This window comes from Diabrotica virgifera, chromosome 8 (genome assembly GCF_917563875.1).
Source record: "Diabrotica virgifera virgifera chromosome 8, PGI_DIABVI_V3a".
NCBI lineage: Eukaryota > Metazoa > Arthropoda > Insecta > Coleoptera > Chrysomelidae > Diabrotica > Diabrotica virgifera.
In genome coordinates, this window is record NC_065450.1 from 116,791,305 (window position 1) to 116,813,252 (window position 21,948).

The 21,948-nt window shown below is 33.9% G+C and overlaps 1 protein-coding gene across 5 annotated transcripts in view; it reads left to right on the top strand.

Annotated features, from left to right (window-relative positions):
* LOC126889709 (protein FAM107B) overlaps positions 1–21,948 on the top strand; it is a 412,680-nt gene that overhangs the window by 229,104 nt on the left and 161,628 nt on the right. The gene's annotated exons all lie outside the window — the stretch shown is intronic.

A 21,948-nucleotide genomic window follows, 5' to 3' on the forward strand; every position in this document is an offset into this window, starting at 1 on the left:
TGGTGACTAGTAGTTAGAGCATACCTCAAGAAACAAAACTGATTTGGTGACACTTGCACTTTTACCCTGGTGGTGAATACCACCCCTTCTCGCGGGTGAAAACTATTTTATTAAAAATAACCCCACAAATCGATAGAGGGACAAATTTTAAGTAAAAATTGTTATATCATGTTATTAAAATAAATCAATACTTTTTGAGTTATTAAAGATCAAAAATTTGTCTATTTAAGAGCATATGCGTGAAGTTACGGATGATAAAAAGAACATGGTAATTAATTGTATGTTAGTAAAATATTATTTTTATATTATTTCGATATTTAATTGAATTTTTTCTATCGATATAAACTTAGTGGCGGTTCTAGCCAGGGGCAGGGGGGCAGCTGCATGTCCAGAAACTGGGGGTGTCCAATAATGGGTACATTTGACATATTCGAATACACTTTTGCTAAATTTAAAATATCGAAATAATATAAAAATAATATTTTAGTAACATACAATTAATTAATTAATATGTTCTTTTTTCATCCGTAACTTCACGCATGTGCTCCTTAATAGACAAATATTTGATCTTTAATAACTCAAAAAGTATTGATTTATTTTAATAACATGATATAACAAATTTTACTTATAATTTGTCCCTCTATCGATTTGTGAGGTTATTTTTAATAAAATCGTTTTCACCCCGAGAAGGGGTGGTATCCATCCCCAGGGTAAAAGTGCAAGTTGGCACCAAATCATTTTTATTTCCTGAGGTATGTTCTAATTAATTAATTAATTCTAACTAGTCACCAATTTTCATGCAAATCGATGGAGGTTTAACAAAATAGGAGGTGAAAACCTTTAAAGACTACACTAACTTTCCCCTTTCATCCCTTATTGCTACTTCCTGTATCCACTGAGGTGTCAGCCTGAAAGGGGTCATAATTATCAATAAACAATAGACACATTTCACATGCCAAACTCCATATTAATTATGACGATGATTTTTCGGCTCTAGCTCTTAGACTAATAGGATCGAGCGAGGAAATAATAGGTGTATTTAAACTTATGACACTATTGTCGAAAAAGTTCAAAATAAAATTCATTTGGCATAGCTTGTAGGAATTCGAGACCAGTCTTGCTGAAAATATCTTTCTATTAATTCTTGACAGTATCTTGAAGTAAAAGTTATTAACAGTATTTTCAGCATTTAAAATCCATTCGAAAAATATTGGTTCTACAATACGTTGCTTGCTTATTGCATCCTAAAAGTTTCTGTGGATATAAAAGCGTTTCAATAAAATAATGCGGATTATCTGCACTCCACTTTCTCATATTTTGAGAATTTGTGTAGCCAGAAGCAGGGCCGCCGAGAGGGCGGTACAGCCGGTACATTTTACCGGGGCCCCGCGATGTAAGGGGCCTGGCGTCGACCAGACCAAAGACGTAATTTTTCCTGTTTTTTTTTGCTCTTCACTTTATGTCCATAATACGTTTAATTAATCCTCGGCTATATTTAACATGACCTTTAGTTGATTTGGTGTAAAATTTTAACAGCAATAAATCACAGAGGTCAAATGCTGCAGTGCAGTCAGATAACTATGGATATGGAGATTAAAAATATAGCAGGGCTTCTAGAAATTGATTGAAGAGTATAAAGAAAAACGGCGCAAGAAGCCTGTGAGATTTCTTGATGATTGCCTGGGCCTAGTAGTGATGCGACTGATAATTTTGAGCCCGACGCAATTTTTCGATGTGAACTATTTAATATTGTTAAATAATAAGCAATTTAACCAGAATATTTAATGCGGCAAATGAAATTAATTCGCTATTTAACATTTGGACATTCCGAGATGACGATGACGAGAATATTAAGAAAAAAATTGATATATTGCGCGAGTTTTATTAAAGAAGACATCAGTAGATAATTGGTAGATGAAATTTTTCATTTGAGAGCGATATTAAAGGATAATATTGGTAAATCTCAACTTTCTCCAATCTTCTTCTTTACGTACCATTTCCGCGACGAAGGTTGGCAATCAACATTTCTACTCTAACTTTTGACACTACTAACTAGTTTTGATGGGAAATAAGCCACAATTTTCTGAGATTTCTCTGCCAGGACATTTTTCTTCTACCTATGAGCCTTCCCTTTTTTTTTAATGAATTTGATGGCCTTGGCCGAGCCAATTAGCCAGACATTTTGTTATTTTAAAAACAAACAAATTTGATTTTTCAATCAGAGGAATTTTTTCTGTATTTCTAACTCTAAATACATAACAAACTAACAATTATTATCTACAATTATTATCTAAATAATACTCTGTTTTGGTTGTTCATTTTTTTTTGTAAATTTTTATTTTTTTTTGTATTTTTTTTGTATTTTTTTTGCATTTTTTTTATATTGTTAATTTGTTTTTTTTTATTAATTTTTTTTTTATTGTTATTTTTTATAAATTGTTTTTTTTACTACGCTAAGACGTAAACCCGATTCATCCTCGCTCAGGCTTACATCTTCTTAGTTTTTTTTTTCTTTTCTTTTTCTCTTTTTTTGTTCTTTTCTTTTTTCAATTATAATATACAATAATTACTTAAATCTACAGGATTTAAAACAAAATAACAACAAACCAAACAAGTTTTGTTTTAACAAACATGAGCCTTCCTTGAACCTTTCCCTGCAATTTCTCCAATAGATTTAGTTAATAAAATTAAACATCTCAAATTAGATTCATTATTTCCTATCGTCGTTATTGCGTTAAGAATATTTTGTACATTACCAGTGACAGTCGCAGAAGCGAAAAGATCCTTTAGTTTTCTTTCCCTCTTAAAAATGCTGTGATATCTACGATAGAACAGGATTGGGTAACTCGTCCATCAACTTTGTGCATTGAGAATGATTTAGTAAAATCATGCGATTTTTCGAAAGATATAGACATCTTTTTCAATCAGAAAACTCGAAAAGCACCTGTATTATAAATATTTTCACTATTATACATTATAATGAAAATTTAATAAAATTTATGTTTGAAATGTTTCTTATTACATATTTTTACTATTGATAATTTTATTTCTATAAAAGTTGAAAAATTTTTCCCCTCTTCACTTTTTGCCGGGGGCCCGGTCGTCACTTCTTGCCGGGGCCCGCTCTTCCCTCTCGGCGGCCCTGGCCAGAAGATGAAACCAACATTCGTCAGTAAAAAAGGTTTTGCCTAATACATCATCATCATTAGTATTGAGATTGTTTAGAAACCAATTACAGAAGGCTAGCCTTTGGGGATAGTCGTTTAGGGTGATTTCATGGAAGGTCTGTAAACGATACGGATGAAAATGTAAATCTTGCTTAAGAATACGCTGACAAGTTCTAATATGAAAGATCTACCTGTTGATATAAATGCCGAATTTATGTATGTGGTTTATCTCCAATAACTATTCTGACCAATTCGATGTTTTCTTCAGTTCGCACTTTAGGCCTGCCTGCCCCTGGCTTGTGAGTTACGCTTCCCGTTTTTCTATAAACATCTACAACGCGACAAATAGTTCTGCAAAAGACGTCAAAATGAACCGCAACATTGGGAAATTCTTCAACAAAATCTTCAAAAGAATCTCGGTTAAAGTAAACCCATTCTCCGTTAATTCTTTGTCCATTTCTAAAATACATTTCGATATACTTCTGTTCATCCGTGAAAACCATTTTTAATAATATTTTTGTTTACTAAAAAAGAAGTTAGCGCAAACTGGCAAATATATCTGAATTAATGATAGACATGCGCTGTATAACTATCTCTGTGCTTCAGAGTCAAAACCCACTATGATGACAATAATTTTGGATCAATGGATATATTCAATGTAGTAAATGCATATTAAAGTTAAATTAAATCTAGCACTTGAGTGGGCATAATGTTTACATCAAACATCTGTGCAATTGCAAATAAGTTTTGCTAAAGAAAGACTCCGTTTATTTGATACCCTACATTTTATCACAGTTTGTTAGGAAACAGGCTTAACGCCGAAGCCGTACCGAATATTTGATAGGATTTTCTATAAATAGTTTATGTTTGGATTTCAACTACAAGATGTGGAGTGTGTATTTATGAAGGTAATAAACCAAACAAGCAATGGTGAGTTATTTTACATTTTCCTCCCGGCTGTTGCTGTTATATATACTGCCAAGTTTAAAAACAAATGGTTGATGTAAAATTGATTTCCGATTATTTTCGGTTTTCCTTGATTTTAGTTTGCTTGTAACATTTTGACCCCTGTTTGTACCAGAAATGGTACACAGTAAGGTTTACCACGAGCCGTGTGCTTCATAATATAGTCAATTATACAGTATGGTGCAAATGTCTGGAATAAATTTGATATTTTGTAAATCGGCGACTTTAAGGAAAACTCCCGAAACAGGTCGATTTTTATTTTTAAATTAGGATATTTTGGCATATATTTGATACGAGTGACGTCATCCATATGGACGTGATGACGTAATCGATGATTTTTTTAAATGGAACTAGGGATCGTGTGATAACTCATTTGAAAGGGTATTCAATTCTGTATTCAGTAATGGACGACGTCACTCGTATGAAATATATGCCATAATATCGTAATTTAAAAATAAAAATCGACCTCTTTCGGGATTTTCCCTTAAAGTCGCCTGTTTACGAAATATCGAATTTATTCCATTTGCGCCATACTGTACACTCAACAACTATAATAGTCCGTCTCGCCTTGACTTTACAGTATAACCAAGTATAACGAACATAGTGATGTGAGTTGTAAAATTACATAACTTACGTTACATAAATTACACGTAACTTACGGTAATATTACATGATACCCGTAACTTAATGTAATTTATGTAATTTTTGGAATTTACGTAATTTATGAAATTTAACGTAACTTATGATAAATTTACATAAATTACCGTAATTTATGTAATTACTGGTAAAATTACATATATTATGGCAACTTATGCGCGCGCAATTGTCGTAAGTGCGGTGCGCCGGTGCCGGCGCGCGCGAACCAGTGGGTGCTATTACGCTCGTCGCTCGTTAGTCGTTCCTTAGTCTGAGTCAGGCAGGTTATGTTTACATTTCTGTTATTGTATGTGTAATGTGTATGTATAAGTTAGTTTTCGACTGTTCTTTCTCTATTCATTCACGCAGCGTTGGTTACTTTACATTTATTTATAAGGAAGCACAGAAACTATAAGGTAAGAAATATATTATTTCTACAAACAGCAAAACACGTGCCGGTGATGTCCATAGCAACCTTAGATTGGGAAACACAGGGGCGGGCCTATCGCATATCGACTGTACGTTAAATCTAACGCGCGTCATTTTATATGTGGCTACAGTACTTAATTCTGAATTCGGTTTACCAAGTTTTATTCGATTTTTTAGATTAGTTTACTGTACAATAACTATAAGAATGATAGGAGCAACGGGGTACTTGTGCATGTAGCATGTGTAATTGAATTACACTGACATAACTTACTAAATAAAAAATTTTGATAACGTTGAGGGCAAAATAATGTAGTTGTCCGATCCAGTATTCTGCTTATTCGAATTTCATTAAATTGTTACACAGATTCAATTTTAATCTTTCTTCTATTTAAGGATGCCTAACAATTTTTTATGCCCTCGTGCCCATCAAATACTTTGAAAAATAATGTTTTTTCCCTTCTTAATGTTTAAGTCTACCTGAATATTTTTTTTAGGTCATAAAACATGGTGAAACGTAAGACAGATATCTGGCTTTATTTTGAAGTGTTACCTGCGGGTTCTTCTAATCAAAAGACCATAAATGTGAGGTGTAAATTTTGCAAGAGTGTACATGCAAAAAATGCTACAAGAATGAAATCTCATCTTCAACAATGCACTTATGTGCCGCATATGATAAAACTTAAATTCAATATTTTAACTCCAAAGTCAAAGGGGAATCACTCTAAATTTCCATTTGAAACATCCATGAAAAAGATCACATCGGCAAAATTGGATAACGATAACACTGATGCTGCTTGTACATCATCAACGGTTTCCACAGCATCAACATCTGCTTCTGATAACATTCATGTGGAAACACCTGTTTGCACAAAAATCAACAGAATACAATCATTTTGTGATCGAATGACACACGAACAAAATAACGAATTGAATATTTTGCTTGCTAGAGCTATTTACACCAGTTCAGCACCACATTCAATTACCGAGAATGAAGATTGGAAATTGTTTTTTAAAAAAATTAGACCTTCATACACCTTACCATCGAGATATATGTTATCAAATCGTCTCCTGACCGAAGAGTACGAGCGAGTTGAAGTTCAAGTTAATGATAAAATTAAGCAAGCTGACAATTTATCATTGCAATGCGATGGTTGGTCCAACTTGCGAAATGAAAGTGTAATTAATTTCATTGTTACAACACCCGAACCGTTATTTGTCAAATCAGTACTAACAAAAGCAGAGAAGCATACCGCAGAATATATAACAAAATTAATGGTTGAAGTTCTGGAGGAGTATGGACCTAAAAAATTTTTCGCTATTGTGACTGATAACGCAAAGAATATGAGGAAGGCTGTGAGACAATGTGAAGAGATGTATCCCCATCTTGTATCATACGGCTGTTTAGCGCACACATTACATTTATTGTGCAGCGATATTTTGAAATTATCTTCAATAGAGACACATTTGTCACATATTATACATATCGTTAAAACTATTAACCAGTGTCAAGTACTGAGAGCTCAATTCACAGAAATAAGAAATGAGATGAAGTGTGGAGTGTCTCTTAGCCTACCTGTAAAAACAAGATGGGGTTCACATGTAAAATGTCTTCAAGATCTGACTAAATGCAAGTCCGTCCTACAACGTCTAGCAATATCTCCAGATAAAACAATTCAAGATAGAATACGCAGCGCAAAAGCAAATTTACTTGATGAAGGATTCTGGATAAATTCTAGCGCTCTTGTTGAATTGCTTAAGCCAATTACTGAAGCAATAACACGTCTTGAAGGAGATTCTTCGTCAATTCATTTGGTTTGTGAAACTTTCGCGAAAATCGGTAGTAACATATCTACTCATTTAGAATGCGTGAAACTAACGGATTGCGAAAAAACAGAAGCGATGGATAAATTTATATCAAGGAAGGAATACGCCCTTCAACCGATCCATTTTGCCGCAGACTTACTAAACCCTCGGTCTGTTGGTGCAAATTTATCATCAGCCGAAAGGATTGAAGCGATGAAATACATTACTACTATGTCAACCACGACCACGATAGAGATTGGTGATGAAGGAGTGTCAAAGATTACTGAGGATTTAGGAAACTATTTAGCTAAAACAGACTTTTTTGGCGAAACATTTTTATGGAACATACTCGATAATGTCTCTTTGGTTACATGGTGGAAAGGATTTTGTGGACATTCATGCCTCTCCAAAGTTGCAGTCAGGATATTGACAATGCCGTGCACTTCTGCGGCAACAGAGAGAAGCTTTAGCTCCCAGAGCAGCATTCATACGAAGAGAAGAAATCGCCTAACAACTCAAAGGGCAGCAAATTTAAATTATATACAATATAATTCAAAATTGCTGAAACGTTCACGACAACATCACATACAAAGTCAATATCCTATAGAAGAGACTGTACAGAACAACGTTTCGATAGAAGGTAGAAACTTACAGAAGGAGATAGAAGTAATTGAAAACCATATTTCCGAAGAGGAAGAATTAGACGAGGTAATTTTAAATTTAGGCATTTTTTAGATATGTGATATGTGCATGTGATATATGCAGTTTGCTTCTTTTCCGATTTTCCAATGCATTCCACCGTTTTCGAATAAAAAATTATAAATCTTATGTTTTCAGACAATATCATCATGGCATTCAAATACAACAGGAAATGGAAATTCCGACGATGATTTTAATTTTGCTGACTTTGCAATGACCGATGATGAAATTGATCAAAGAATGGAAACTAGGGAACAGAGACCAGCACGCATTTTGAGACAAAGCAAAGTGAACATTTTAGAAAACGTCTTAATGAAATCGGTAAATTAGTGTAAACACATACATATTTATTGTTTATATTCCAAAATTATCAATTTCAGGGTAAAGGCACAGAACAACCCCAAAAAAAAACGGAAGTCGAGAAGGATACTTCAGATGCCGAAAACAAGGTAGTTAGATCTGTATATATTATATTATAAACCCATTATTTTTACTCTCTATGTTTACACTTTCCTATTTAATTTCAGGATGCAGTTCTGGATTTGCCGGAGATAAAAAAAATTACACAAGGCTCATTGGAAGAGCAAACAATTGAAACTTCGACGTTTTATAACAAGAAGGTCTCCAGTTGTCTGCGAAAAAGGAAGTTGTGATTTATAAAAGCCGCTTAAAACAAAACTAAAGAACCTATGTTTTCATTTCTTTATTATTTGTATGTATTTCTTATCCACTTTTCTTTATTTCATAAGTATGTAGTTACTTTGTGTTTATTATATTCAATATGAATGCAAACAATTGATTTTTTAATACAATGAACATAAATTACATAAGTTACATAAATTACATCTGGTTTGTAATTTTTGGGTAATTTTACACGTGTAACTTACAATTTCTGAAATTACACGTAATTTCACATCGCTAAACGAACATAGTAGGCAATGCAGTCCTAATGAGAGTTTTTAGCGCGGTGATGCCGATTTTATCAAAAAGAAATTTGTCATCGAACATTAGAGAGATTAAATTAAAATTGTTCTAGAACGGCAATCTACAACCTTAGGATTCATATGTGTAATAACTATAGTATATCAAATAAACTTAAACGCATATATCCTAAAATAGTAGACTGCCTTTCTAAAATAGTTTCAATTTAATCTCTAATGTTCGATTACAAATTCCTTTTGATAAAATCGGCATCACCGCGCTAAAAATGCGATACTTTATAAATACAGAGTTTTGCAAAAAAAAATTGTTCAAAAGATCTTATCAAAATATGGTATAGTTGCCATCAAATTATTATTCTTCTTTAAGTTCCATCTTCTATCGAAGGTTGGAAATCATAATTTCTATCCGGACCCTGTTGACTGCCGCTCTAAATACAGTCCGTCTAATTTACTTACCGTTGCACGTCATTATCTACGTTAGAGGTCTAAGTTGACATTGTTGCCCAATCACAAAAAATTCTTGAATTCATTTTAAATCAAATACATTAACTACACAATTTTTGCGGAAGATTATACAGCAAATCCAATTAATATTCAATGTAAATAAATAAAAACTTTAGAAATAGAAAACAAGAATTATATATAATCAAGTTATAATCTTACGTTACAGTACATAATAAAAACAGTAAATATAATGAAACAAATACTTATAGTAAAGAATATAAACAAATATGAAGTGTCATCACCGCAACTGTCAAATGTTACCAATTTATGCCAAAATATCACCTTAGTTCGATTATAGTTACAGTGTATTCCGAACAAATGTGCTACATAAAAACGCTTTAAAATCCATTTATACAAATTAAATGAAACATATTATTGTGTATTTCTTTCAGTTAACATTAATAGAAATCTTTAAATATTATTTGTATGCGTATATAATAAAATATGTCTAGTGGTTGTAATGCCAGTGTACTCGGCAAAGTGATTCTAAAAAGGAACACACCTACCGCCTAAATATTTCTTGTTGGTACCTTGTGACGTCACGGACTATGACGCGGATGACGTGCAACAGTAAGTAAATTAGATGGAGTATAGTTTTGTACTACTCCATTTGAATCATTCCCTTAAATTCTTAAGCCAGGATATTCTTCGTCTTCCCACATTTCGCTTTCCTCGGATGTTGCCCTGCATAATAAATTGTAATAATGAGTATTTTATTTATTATATTATGTCCTAAGTACCGATACGGTCATATTTGCAAGTGACATGGAAGATCTACAGTATGTACATAATACAACATGCATACAATGCATGTGAAAGGTACGGACTGCAAATGAATCTCAAGAAAACGAAATCAATGATATTCTCAAAAAAAACACAAAATGTAGATAACCTGATCATCAATAATACACCGATCGAAAGAGTAACAACATATAAATATTTAGGAACGTGGCTAACCGAAGATGGAGATCAAACAAAAGAAATCAGATCTAGAATAGAAATGGCAAGAAACACGTTCATAAAATTGAAGGACTTACTTTGCAACCGTTACCTTAATCTAGAGATCCGCACAAAAATGCTACGTTGTTACGTTTTTTCTACTTTACTATATGGCATGGAAGCGTGGACAATAGAACAGTCTGAAATCAAAAATTTAAACTCCTTTGAGATGTGGTGCTCCACAGAATATCGTGGACTGAAAAAGTAACTAATATAGAGGTGTTACAAAGAATGAAGAAAGAATGTGAAGTCATAAAAACTGTTAAAATTAGAAATATTCAATATCTGGGTCATATAATGAGGGGCGAGAAGTACGTATTACTTAGGTTAATTATGCAAGGGAAGAGAAACCCAGGACGACGCAAAATATCCTGGCTAAGAAATTTGAGAGAGTGGTTCGGTTGCAGCTCATTAGAATTATTCAGAAGTGCGGCCAATAAAATTAAAATAGCGATGATGATTTCCAACCACCGATAGGGAAGGAACCTGAAGAAGAAGTCCTAAGTACTCAAGTTTTCGGCTTTTGATAGTTAATATTATTACGGCTTCATTTCCTGTCTTTCTATTATAGTCTGTTTTGAAACTAGGCGGAGTAATTCAAATTTACCGCGTCTGTAATTGGTCCAACCTCAGGCAAGTTTACTCCACTCCTATGAAATTTTGACATTAATGACATTTATAAAATTTTGACACCATTGGCATTTCATAGGTTAATTAAGTTATATCAGCGATTTTTTGTATTTTCTGCGTTATTCCTTTAATTTTTATTAGCGAGTTTATTTTTATCAGTATTATTTATTATTAATTAGTTAAAAAAGCGACTTTAGCGACGTATTAGTAGAATAAAATATTTATGGATTACCGTCGAAGGCCGATATGATCAACCAAAAAGGAAGATGTATTTGGTAATTTTTATAGTGACTCTCTTGGGTGTGAATCTGTCTTTTTAGTTTACTCCTCCTGGTTTAAAAACAAAGCTTAGTTACTTCCACGTTTGACATTCTTTGAATTCATGATATTCGTAGGATTCTTCTGTAACACCAAAATTCAAAGGCGGTCAACTTATTCAGATGGACTTTTAATGTCCACGCTTCCAAGCCATAAAGAAGAGTAGAGAACACGTAAAACCGAAGCATCCTTAGGCGTAGTTCTAACCTTATAATCCGACAACATAGAAACTTTTTATTAATGAATGATGCACGTGCATTTCAATACATGTCTTAATTTCTTTGGTTTGGTCTACATTTGATGTTATCCATGTTCCTAAGTATTTGTAATTATCTACATTCTCAATTACAGTATTTTCAATAGTCTATTGGATGCTTGCATGTGCTGATTTAATCATGATTCTGCATTTAGTTTTCTTTAAATTCATCTTCAGTCCGTACTCATGACAGCGTTCATTAAGGCGTCGCGTCGTATTACGTTCTGTAAATCATTGTTGGTATCCGTCATTATTACTGTATCAACTGCAAAACGTAAGTTATTCAAAACTTCTCCATTGATAGAATAGATAATACATATACCTTCTGTTGAATCGGAGAGCGCTTCTGGAAATACCGGCTCACTGTAGACATTGAAGAATAGTAGAGTAGGGATAACACGCAACTCTGATGGACTCCTATCTGTATTTTGATATTTTGGGTGTTCTGGTTGTCTACTCTTACCTTGATATAATTTATAGATTAGATATAATTTTTTAATATCACGACTGTCAATATTTTTGCTTTTTAATACGTGTCTTCAAGCTTTTTTGTTGAACCTTATCAAATGTCTTTTTAAAGTCTACATAACTTAAGGTACATGTCCTGATCCATGTCCATGCATCTCTGGGCCAGCACATTCAAGCCGAACAAAGCATCTCTTGTACTCATACCATTTCTAAAGCCACATTGTGCGTCATAATTTCATACTTAAGAGTTGTATCAATTCTGCTGTGTATTATTTTCAAAAATGTATTAAGTTTGACTCCTTAGCTGTGGAGAAAGCCACCTCTCTAAGAGAAGGAACTCTGAAATCAAACCCTGGTCCTCCAAGTTGGTGGTTAAGGCATCGGGCTAACTCCTCGGTACTTGTAAAAAGAAGCAAATGTTAAACGACCCAGTGATCAGACTCGGATGAATGGACGGATCACTCGGCAACGAAAAAAGCAACGAAAAAGGACTATGAATTTTGGAACGTGGAACGTTCAAAGCCTCTCAAATAAAATGGATGAAGTAATATTAGAGCTAAAATACATGAAAATGGGCATCGCAGTAGTGACAGAAACTAAGAGGAAAGGCCAAGGATCACAGAAATTGGGCTACTATGATCATTTTTATAGTTGAGTTCCAAAACACATAAGAGCTCAACAAGGAATATCGATCTTCATACGCAGAACACTAAGAAAGCACATAACATTGTGGGAAGGAATAAATGAAAGAATGATAAAGGTCAACATGAACATATATGGCTATAGAATAACTATTTTGGGAGTATATGGTGTAAACGAGGACGCACTGGTAGCTAACAAAGATGAGTTCTATGAACAGCTGAACCATGAAATCGTCAAAATAGGAAATGCCAGAGAAATTATATTATTAGGAGACCTAAATGGCAGAACAGGCAATAAAAAACAGGATGGCGTAGTAGGCAGATACGGCGAGGAAGTACTCAACAATAATGGAACAAGAATAATTAACATCTGTAAACAGAACAATTTAAGAATTATGAACGGCTTCTTCCAGCATAGATGCATTCATAAATATACTCGGACCCAACCTTCTACGAACCAGAAAAGTATAATTGATTATCTTTTGATAAAACAACGGAGTCGAATGAAAATTAACGATGTAAGGGTTTATAGAGGAGCAACATGCGGCAGTGACCATCATCTTCTAAAAGCGGAAGTACTGTTCCCCGGAATGAAATCTCCAAAAAATCTAAATCCACGAGAACAAGTAGGAAACAAATTGGAACCAAAAAAGAAATACAACCTAGAAAGCTTACAACAAACAAGCATAAGAACGCTATCGAAAAGTGACTGGACGAGAAACTGAAAGGACAATATACATATTTATAAATACGGAACGTCTTCATACACATATAACACAATATATACACGAAGCTGCATATGAGGCATTGGGGTAGTACAAAGACAACATAAGAAATAGACCATACTGGTGGGACTTAGAAATAGCCACCGAAATATTCGATAAGAGAGAAAAGTACCGGAAATATATGAGTACACAGAAAGATTCCGATAAGGTTTTATACAAAGAAGCACAAGCAAGAGTGCGGAAAAAATTACACAGAAGAAAAACGAAACGTGGACAAAAAATGCAATCAACTTAACGCCTATATAGGGGGGACAAGAAACACAGAGAGCTGGAAATTCCTTAAAACGTTGAGAACAGATACCAAAAGGGATATAATAACACCGATTACTCTGGAAAAGTGGGATGGCTATTTCAAGCAGTTACTAGTAGAAAATAGAGATTTTATTAAAAACGAAGATCACGAAAGTTTCAATGTAACTGTCAGTGGCTCACCGATTCGGTTAAGACTGGAAGAAGTACGAAATGCATGCAAATCCCTAAAAAATAGAAAAGCGTCAGGGCCTGGCGATATAGCACCAGAACTGCTCAAATACGGTAACAACACCCTGTATGAATACCTAAGAGATCTATTTAATAGATGTATGAATGGCGAAGTCACACCACAAGAATGGCAATTGTCTGTAATTTCTACAATACACAAGAAAGGCAGTAAAAATATATGCGATAATTACCGGGGAATATCTGTCATAAGCACCATCAGCAGAGTTTACGGAAAAATTATCAAAAATAAAATAGAAGAAGAATACAAGGACTTAGAGGCCGAAGAGCAAGCCGGTTTCCGCGCTGGCAGATCCACCACTGACCACCTATATTGTGTAACACAGTTAATGGACAAACAAATAGCCTACAATCAAGAACTGCATTTAGTGTACATAGACTTAAAAAAAGCCTACGATACTGTACCACAAAGTAAACTTTGGGAAGCCCTCGAAAAAACTAACATCAGTCTGAACCTCATTAAAGTTGTAAAAAATCTATACCACCATAATATAGCAAAAGTTAAGCTAGGCAAGGAAATCTCGTCAGGATTTAAAGTGAATAAGGGTCTTAAACAGGGCTGCTGTCTATCGCCGACACTATTTAAAATATATTTAGAGCAAGTTTTGAAATCCTGGAAAAGGAAATGTAAGAATATGGGTATACCGCTAAATGATGATAACATGCTATACACTCTATGTTTTGCGGATGATCAGATTCTTATGGCCCAGGATTATCACGATATTGAATATATGACCCGAAAAATCATAGACGAGTACCGGAACTGGGGTTTAGAAGTGAATACCAAGAAAACGGAATATATATGCGTTGGAGGTATACAGCAGGATCTAGCGTTGGAAAATGAAATAACTATTAATCAGTGTCAGGAATATAAATACTTGGGTCTTAAAATTACACAAGATGGAACATTGGACAAGAATATCCAAGAAAGGTGCATACAAGGAAGGAAAGCTATCGCATTATTAAACAAAATCCTATGGGACCAAAGTATCTCCAAAGAAAATAAACACAATATCTATAACAGCATTGTTAAGAGCATTATAACAAACAGCAGCGAAGTTTGGCCACTTAAAGAAAAATCCGAAAATATGCTCAGAACAACTGAAATGGACTTCTGGAGAAGATCTGCTGGTATATCAAGAATACAAAAAATCAGAAATACAAGAATATTGGAGATAATGGATGTAAAGCATACAATAATGGACGATATAAAAACAAAGCAACTAAGATGGTTTGGCCACGTACAACGTATGGAAGACGACAGATTACCCAAGCAAGTGCTACGATGGGCACCAAAAGGACGGCGGAAAAGAGAAAGACCTAGGAGAAGCTGGATAGAAGGAATCCATATGGAAATCAGAGAAAGAGGCTTGAACGAAGACATGTGCTACGATCGAGAGCAATGGCGATTGGGAATCGGAAGACGTCGTAGAACGTTATGAACCGATTATATATGTTACAGTTCAAGTTGATTCTCAGTTAGAGTTGACTCCAACTAGTTGGAGTCAACTCCAACTGAAACGAGCAGTAAAAGTTGATTTTAAAAATTTAAATCAACTTTTACTAGTTGGAGTTGACTCTTACTGGATCGATTCAGTAAATGTTGATTATACGAGAATCTCAAGTGCATTTTTGATGAGTGTGCGTTTCTTTGTTTTGACCGTTTCAACTACTTATTAGTATAGTCTATAACGTCGCCCCCGTTAGGTAAATTATTCTGATTCTATTTTTTGCACAAACTTACTCAAAGAAATATGTACATCCGTATAACAATCCTTATAACAAATACACAGGGTGTCACGCGGTACCGCGGTCGAAAAATTGTTTAACCAATTTTTGTTAACCAAATTCACAAAAATAATTTTTATCTACTCTATCTCATATTATGTAAAGCAGCGGTTCTCAATCTGTGGTACATGTACCACTGGTGGTACATATAATATTATTTGCGGTGGTACACAAAACACACAAAAACTTAAAATAGTAGTACATAGTAAATCTTGATTATACAATCTAAAAATATAGAAATACAATAAAATAAACTTTAGATGGTACATGACTCATAAAGATAGAGAACCGCTGATGTAAAGGTTTTATTGTGTGAAAATTGTAAATATAGATAGCAGTACATGAAGGGTTTAAAGTGTGTCTGAAGTAACAATGTATTTTAAATGGGTTTTACTTTTTCGCACTGTTTTTTAGCACACTGTCATATAATTAAACATCCTTAACTTTCGCGGAAGCAAAGATGGATGACAGAGGAAATATTGGATTTAATGGATGAAAGAAGAAAATGAATATTACCATCCTTGGATTATAAGCTTTCATTTGACACATCATTTGTCATATCGGAAAAGAAATGAAAGGCAGAATTTACAAATCAGTCATCAGACCAATAATGACATACGCGGCAGAAACACAACCCGACACAGAGAGGACAAAAAGATTGCTCGAAACAGCCGAGATGAAAACCCTTCGAAAAATCGATAGTAAGACTCTATGGGACAGAGCTAGAAGTACAGATATACGACGGAGATGCAAGGTGGATAACATTAATAACTGGGTAAGAACCAGAAGCAGAAGAATAGAATAGAATGTAGTCAGGACAGCGAGAGACGGTTCCCCAATAGGAGGACGTTCAGTGGGAAGACCACGAAAGATTTGTCATTCTACCTGTTATAATGACGGAGGAGTTATATTCGCGGACGGACGGATAGACAGCCTAGGTTAAATTTGTCACCTGTAGTACCATCCTTGGATATTAATCTTTCCTTTGACACCTCATTTGTCATTCTACCTGTTATAATTAACGAGGAGTTATACTCGCTGTCGGACAGATGGTACTAGGCAGTACCGTGGTCGAAAAATTGTTTAATAGTTATTTATGTACCAAGTCAGTAAAGTGGCTCTTTATCGAACGAGTCTGATATTACGAGCAGAGGAAGCGAATCGAGCAACACACGCGTTCGATAAAGAGTATTGAGGTGGTGCGTTCAAAATTGTATCGTCAATCATAAAAAGCATTAACACTTACTTACAACTTTGAGGAAATTTTTTTAATTTTAGACGAAATAAAAAATTCGTATGACAGTAATGACAGATGACTTTTGCACGATGGCCTGTTTTGATGTTTAATCGATAGTTATCAATATTGTATACCTACCTAATTACTAAATCTGTAAAGTTTTGATTTATTTTTTATGAATATAATTGCGAAACACTACAGAATTTTAATTTTTGACATAAATTTTATTAATACATAATAAGATAAATTTTGTACAATATTTTTAATAATTAAAGTAAATAAATTTTAATTTCACTCAAATAAATAATCGATTGCTGCCATTGGCCACTTACATTCAATCTCGGTTAATTTGATTAATAATCGCGGCAGGTAAAGTAACATTCTTCTTTCAATACAACAAAGTGATACTTTACTGCCGAAAATGAGGGCAAATGAGTACAATAATGAATGATTTTAGTGACGTTTGGCGATAAACAATGATTTTAAACAAATTCGCAAAAATAATTTTTTCACTTCGTACAAATTTTTTTTAGATCCTTTGGGCCTTTTTTTCTCTAAAATTGACTGTTGTCGAGTTATTAGCGACTTAAAATTTGAAAATCGCCAAAATAACCATTTTCAATGTTTAATAACTCGGTTAAAGATAGTTATTGTGAAAGTCGAGCGAGCGGCCTTGGAGTAACGGCATAATCGCTGGCCTCATACGCCAGTGCACGTGGGTTCGAGCCCTGCCAAAGACAAACCATTTTCATTTCCAATAATGACACGAGCCGTCTCACCGTGCCTCGGAGAGCACGTTAAGCCGTAGGTCCCCCTGGGCTAGTGTACATCGACACTAGTTACTTGAAACAGGGTTAAAGGTGTAATTGGCGCCGGAACTGTCCGAAAGGCAAAAATGCCATACGATATTATATATTATGAAAGTCAGAAACTAAAAAAAAATCAAAGATTAAAGCTACCTCTATAAGATCCTGAAGAAATTTTTGTCATTAATTCATTAATAAGATATTATTTTTAATTATCAACAATGAGCGCTAACCGTGTATTGAGGCGGCCGTCAATGTGAGTGCGAGTGAGATTCACCATTGGACGGCTGGAATGGTGCATCTCTTTAGCACTCACCATTGACGGCCGCCTAATACGCACTTAGCGCTCATTGGTAATAATTAAAGATAAAGCTTAGTAATAAAATAGTGACAAAAATTTCTGCTGGATCTTGTAGAGGGGGCTATAAATTTGGTCACTTCCTGACTTTCATAATAATGGATTTTAACCGAGTTATTAAGCCTTGAAAATGGCCATTTTCGCATTTTTCAAATTTTAAATCGCGTATAACTCGACAACAATCAATATAACTCGACAACAATCAATTTTAGAGAAAAATCACAAAATACCTTTTTTCTACGAGCGTGCAAAAATGTCTACTTTCGCGAACGCGTTTTAGTTTAGAAAGTTTTACTTTTCCGCACGCGTGTTACTTTTCCGCACGCGTTTTACTTTTCCGCACGCGTTTTACTTTTCCACACGCGTGTTAATTTAGATATGTTAATATGGCCTTAAATAATTATAATACATACAATAAACTAATATTTAGATATTATTTACTAATTGATTTCAAATATATCTTATTGTGTTTATGTTTTAATGGAATTAACGCGAGAATTCGATGAAATAAAATAATTTTGACATAATATTCGAAAGTCAAATCAATAGACAATAACAGTGGTTTTGAATCGTCGTCATGGAAACCAAGATCGTCGTCATGCTAACCAATTATGCTGAAAGTTTGGTTTTGACAACCTTGTCAAAGAATTAATTTGTGTATGTATTTTCATATTAATTAAATTAATTGATTAAGATTTGGTCATTTTTTAAAGACTCATAGAAAAAATATTGTTCCTAACGCTTGCAGAAAGTCTCTTTTCCGCACTCGACTGCTTGCCGAACTCCGCCTGCCGAACTCCGCGTCGTTCGGCAAACTGCAGTCGCGTGCGGAAAAGTATGACTTTCTGCACTTGTTAGGAAATAGTATATTGTGCAACAAGTGCAGAAAGGTACTAATTTCTCACGAGTTTGAAAAGTTGCGGTACGAGCGCAAGCGAGTGCCGCAATTCAAACGAGTGAGAAATTACCTTTCTGCACGTGTTTCACACTATACTTTTTCTACAAGCACAGTTTTTCCTAAAAATAAAAATCACAATTTCCAAACGACGATTAATTATAATAGGTACCTATGTGATAAATTTTAAACTGTATTTAATTAATACCTACTAATCAATTTAAATTCCTTATACCTAAATAAATTGCACAGAAATCAGTTAAAAAATTAATGCACTGCCTTAATTTGTTTAAATTTAAACAATTATTACACATTATTGACATTATATTTATGCAGTCACGGATTTACACAAAACAACTTCATTCAACGTCTCTTGCACAGGTTGCTAAATCCTTATTGGTTATTTGATAATTATAAAATGTTTAATAAGAATAAAATTGTAAAATAAAACAGTTGTAACATCCATAATTTAGTTTCTATGCTATAGTTAAATATAATAATTGTCTTATAGGTCATATATTTGTCTAAAGTTTAACCACGGATGTAAACAGAATATAACGTTACTCAGAATGCGGTAGTCCACGGATGTAAACAGAATATAACGTTACTCAGAATGAGGTAGTCAACTGTGCAGAAAAGAACTTTGCGGCACAGAAACGTCACTTTGCGGCACAGAAACGTCACTTTTCTGCACACTGCATGTCAAATATCTTATACTGTGAGAAAATATCAAGTTTGCTAACATAAAACCGTGCAGAAAAGTGCACTTTGAATAGTGGTTGTAGAAAAATTATTTTGTGAAGTGAAAAAATTATTTGTGTGAATTTGTCTAAAAAAAATTGTTCAAACAATTTATCGATCAAGGTACTGCCTGGCACCCAGTAGATTTGTTATAGGGACCTCTTTTTGAGTAAGTTTGTGCAAAAAATTCGAATCGGAGTAATTTACCTAACGGGGGCGACGATACAGCCTAGACTAATTTGAACATATTCAGTAACCTTTAATTTCTAGAATCGGCTGTTTGTGTGAATCAGAATCAACTTTTACTAAATGGCATTGGGAAGAGTATACTTTTCCTAGTTGGAGTCTACTTTTACTAGTAAATGTTGAATATAAATCTTCATTTTATATTTATAATTAACTTTTACTGAAACCAGCCGTTAGAGTTGACTCCAACTAGTTGGAGTCAACTCCAACTGGATAATCAACTTGAACTGTAACACATATATATATATATATATATATATATATATATATATATATATATATATATATATATATATATATATATGTATATATATATATATATATATATGTATATATATATATATATATATATATGTATATATATATATATGTATATATATATATATATATATATATATATATATATATATATATATATATATATATTAAGTTTGACTCATTAGAGCTATTGTTCTGTAATCTGGACAGGTTGTTGCACTTGAATTTTTTTGGAAATTACTACAAAGGTCGATTGCAGCCATTGTCTGGGGATTGTGATAGTCTGATATTTGGATTAAAGAGTTCAACTATTCCAGGGGTGGCCAAATTGTGGCTCGCGAGCCACATGTGGCTCTCTGAAGGATTATTTGTGGCTCTCAATAAATGTACCCGAATTACTTTTAATTTTTGTGTTTCAAAATTTCTTAAATTACTGACAACAAATATAAAAGACTAATAAGTGTAACAGCAGGACTTAGAAAAGGGGGCCCCTTATCACTGTTGCTATTCAATTTGGCCTTAAAATATGTAATAAGTAAAATATCATCTGAGCTGACAGGAAGATTTGCGAATCGAGGATCAAAACTATTGTTGGCCTTTGCTGATGATCTAGGTCCAAGGTGCAGTCGTTCATTCTACAAGAGACGTGAGAGAGTTGTTTTTACAACTCAAGAAAGAAGCAGTAAGTCTGGGCCTTAGAATAAATGAAGATAAAACTAAATACATGCTAGTAACCCAAAATCCAAGACCAAGAGTTAGGTAGAACATAACTATTAATGACCACAACTTCGAAGTAGAAAAAGAGTTTAAATATCTAGGGGCAGTAATCACACATGACAACCACATATAGAGGTCAACCACATAGAGGTCTTGGCAAGGATAGCTGCGTGGAACAGAGCATTATACTCCCTATCATCATTATTAAAATCTAAGCTGCTTAAATAATAATCTAAATTAAGATTGTGCATGTTAATTGTTCGCCCACTGTATAATATGGAAGTGAAAAATGGACTCTATATCAGCAAGAAATAAATATACTGCTAGTTTTTGAAAGAAAAGTTCTCAGAATGATAAATGGCCTTCAAAGAGATGAATTGACAGGAGAGTGGAAAAGGTGCTGCACAACTGAATTGGTAACTGTGTATAGTACTGAAAACATCATCAGACATATGAAAGCTAACCGGATAAGATGTGCAGGTCATGTGGTAAAATCAGAGTAAGGCAGAATGTTACAAATTCAGTGTTTTTTTTATAGACCAGACGGTAGAAGATCAGTAGGCCGTCCCAGACAAAGATGGAAGAATGATGAAGAATCGAAGTATCTTGAAATAGTGAAGGCTGCGTATAGAATTATTTTCATATTTGAAACGACGATGTGAACACTTTTATTTCACTTTAAAATTTGTGAAATCCAAACATTGAGAGAAAAATTTAATACCTTTTTTACAGTTTTTAAATAATTGTTTAATTGCGGCTCGCGAAAAATTTTAAATTTTGAAAAATGGCTCGGACTATCAAGGAGCTTGGCCACCCCTGAACTATTACATTAATAACATTTTCATTAATGAGTTTTAATAATTCGGTGGGTACATCATTTGGTCCAGTAGTAGCTTTACTCTCTTTTGTAGTGATGTGGTTAAGTTTCCGGCAGAGGTAGAAAGTAATAAATTTTTGTACATTTAAGTAATTATTATACCTGCTATCCAGTATGTTTACCCCGTGAAACTTAATGACACCACTCAAATACAAACGAATATATAATAGAATTAAGATTACGGTTTCTGCAATAACTTGATGACAACTCTACTCATTGCTTGAAGTTGCACAAAAAGCACAACACAGAGTCGATTGTTTCACATTCCTTCCTCATATCCTTAAA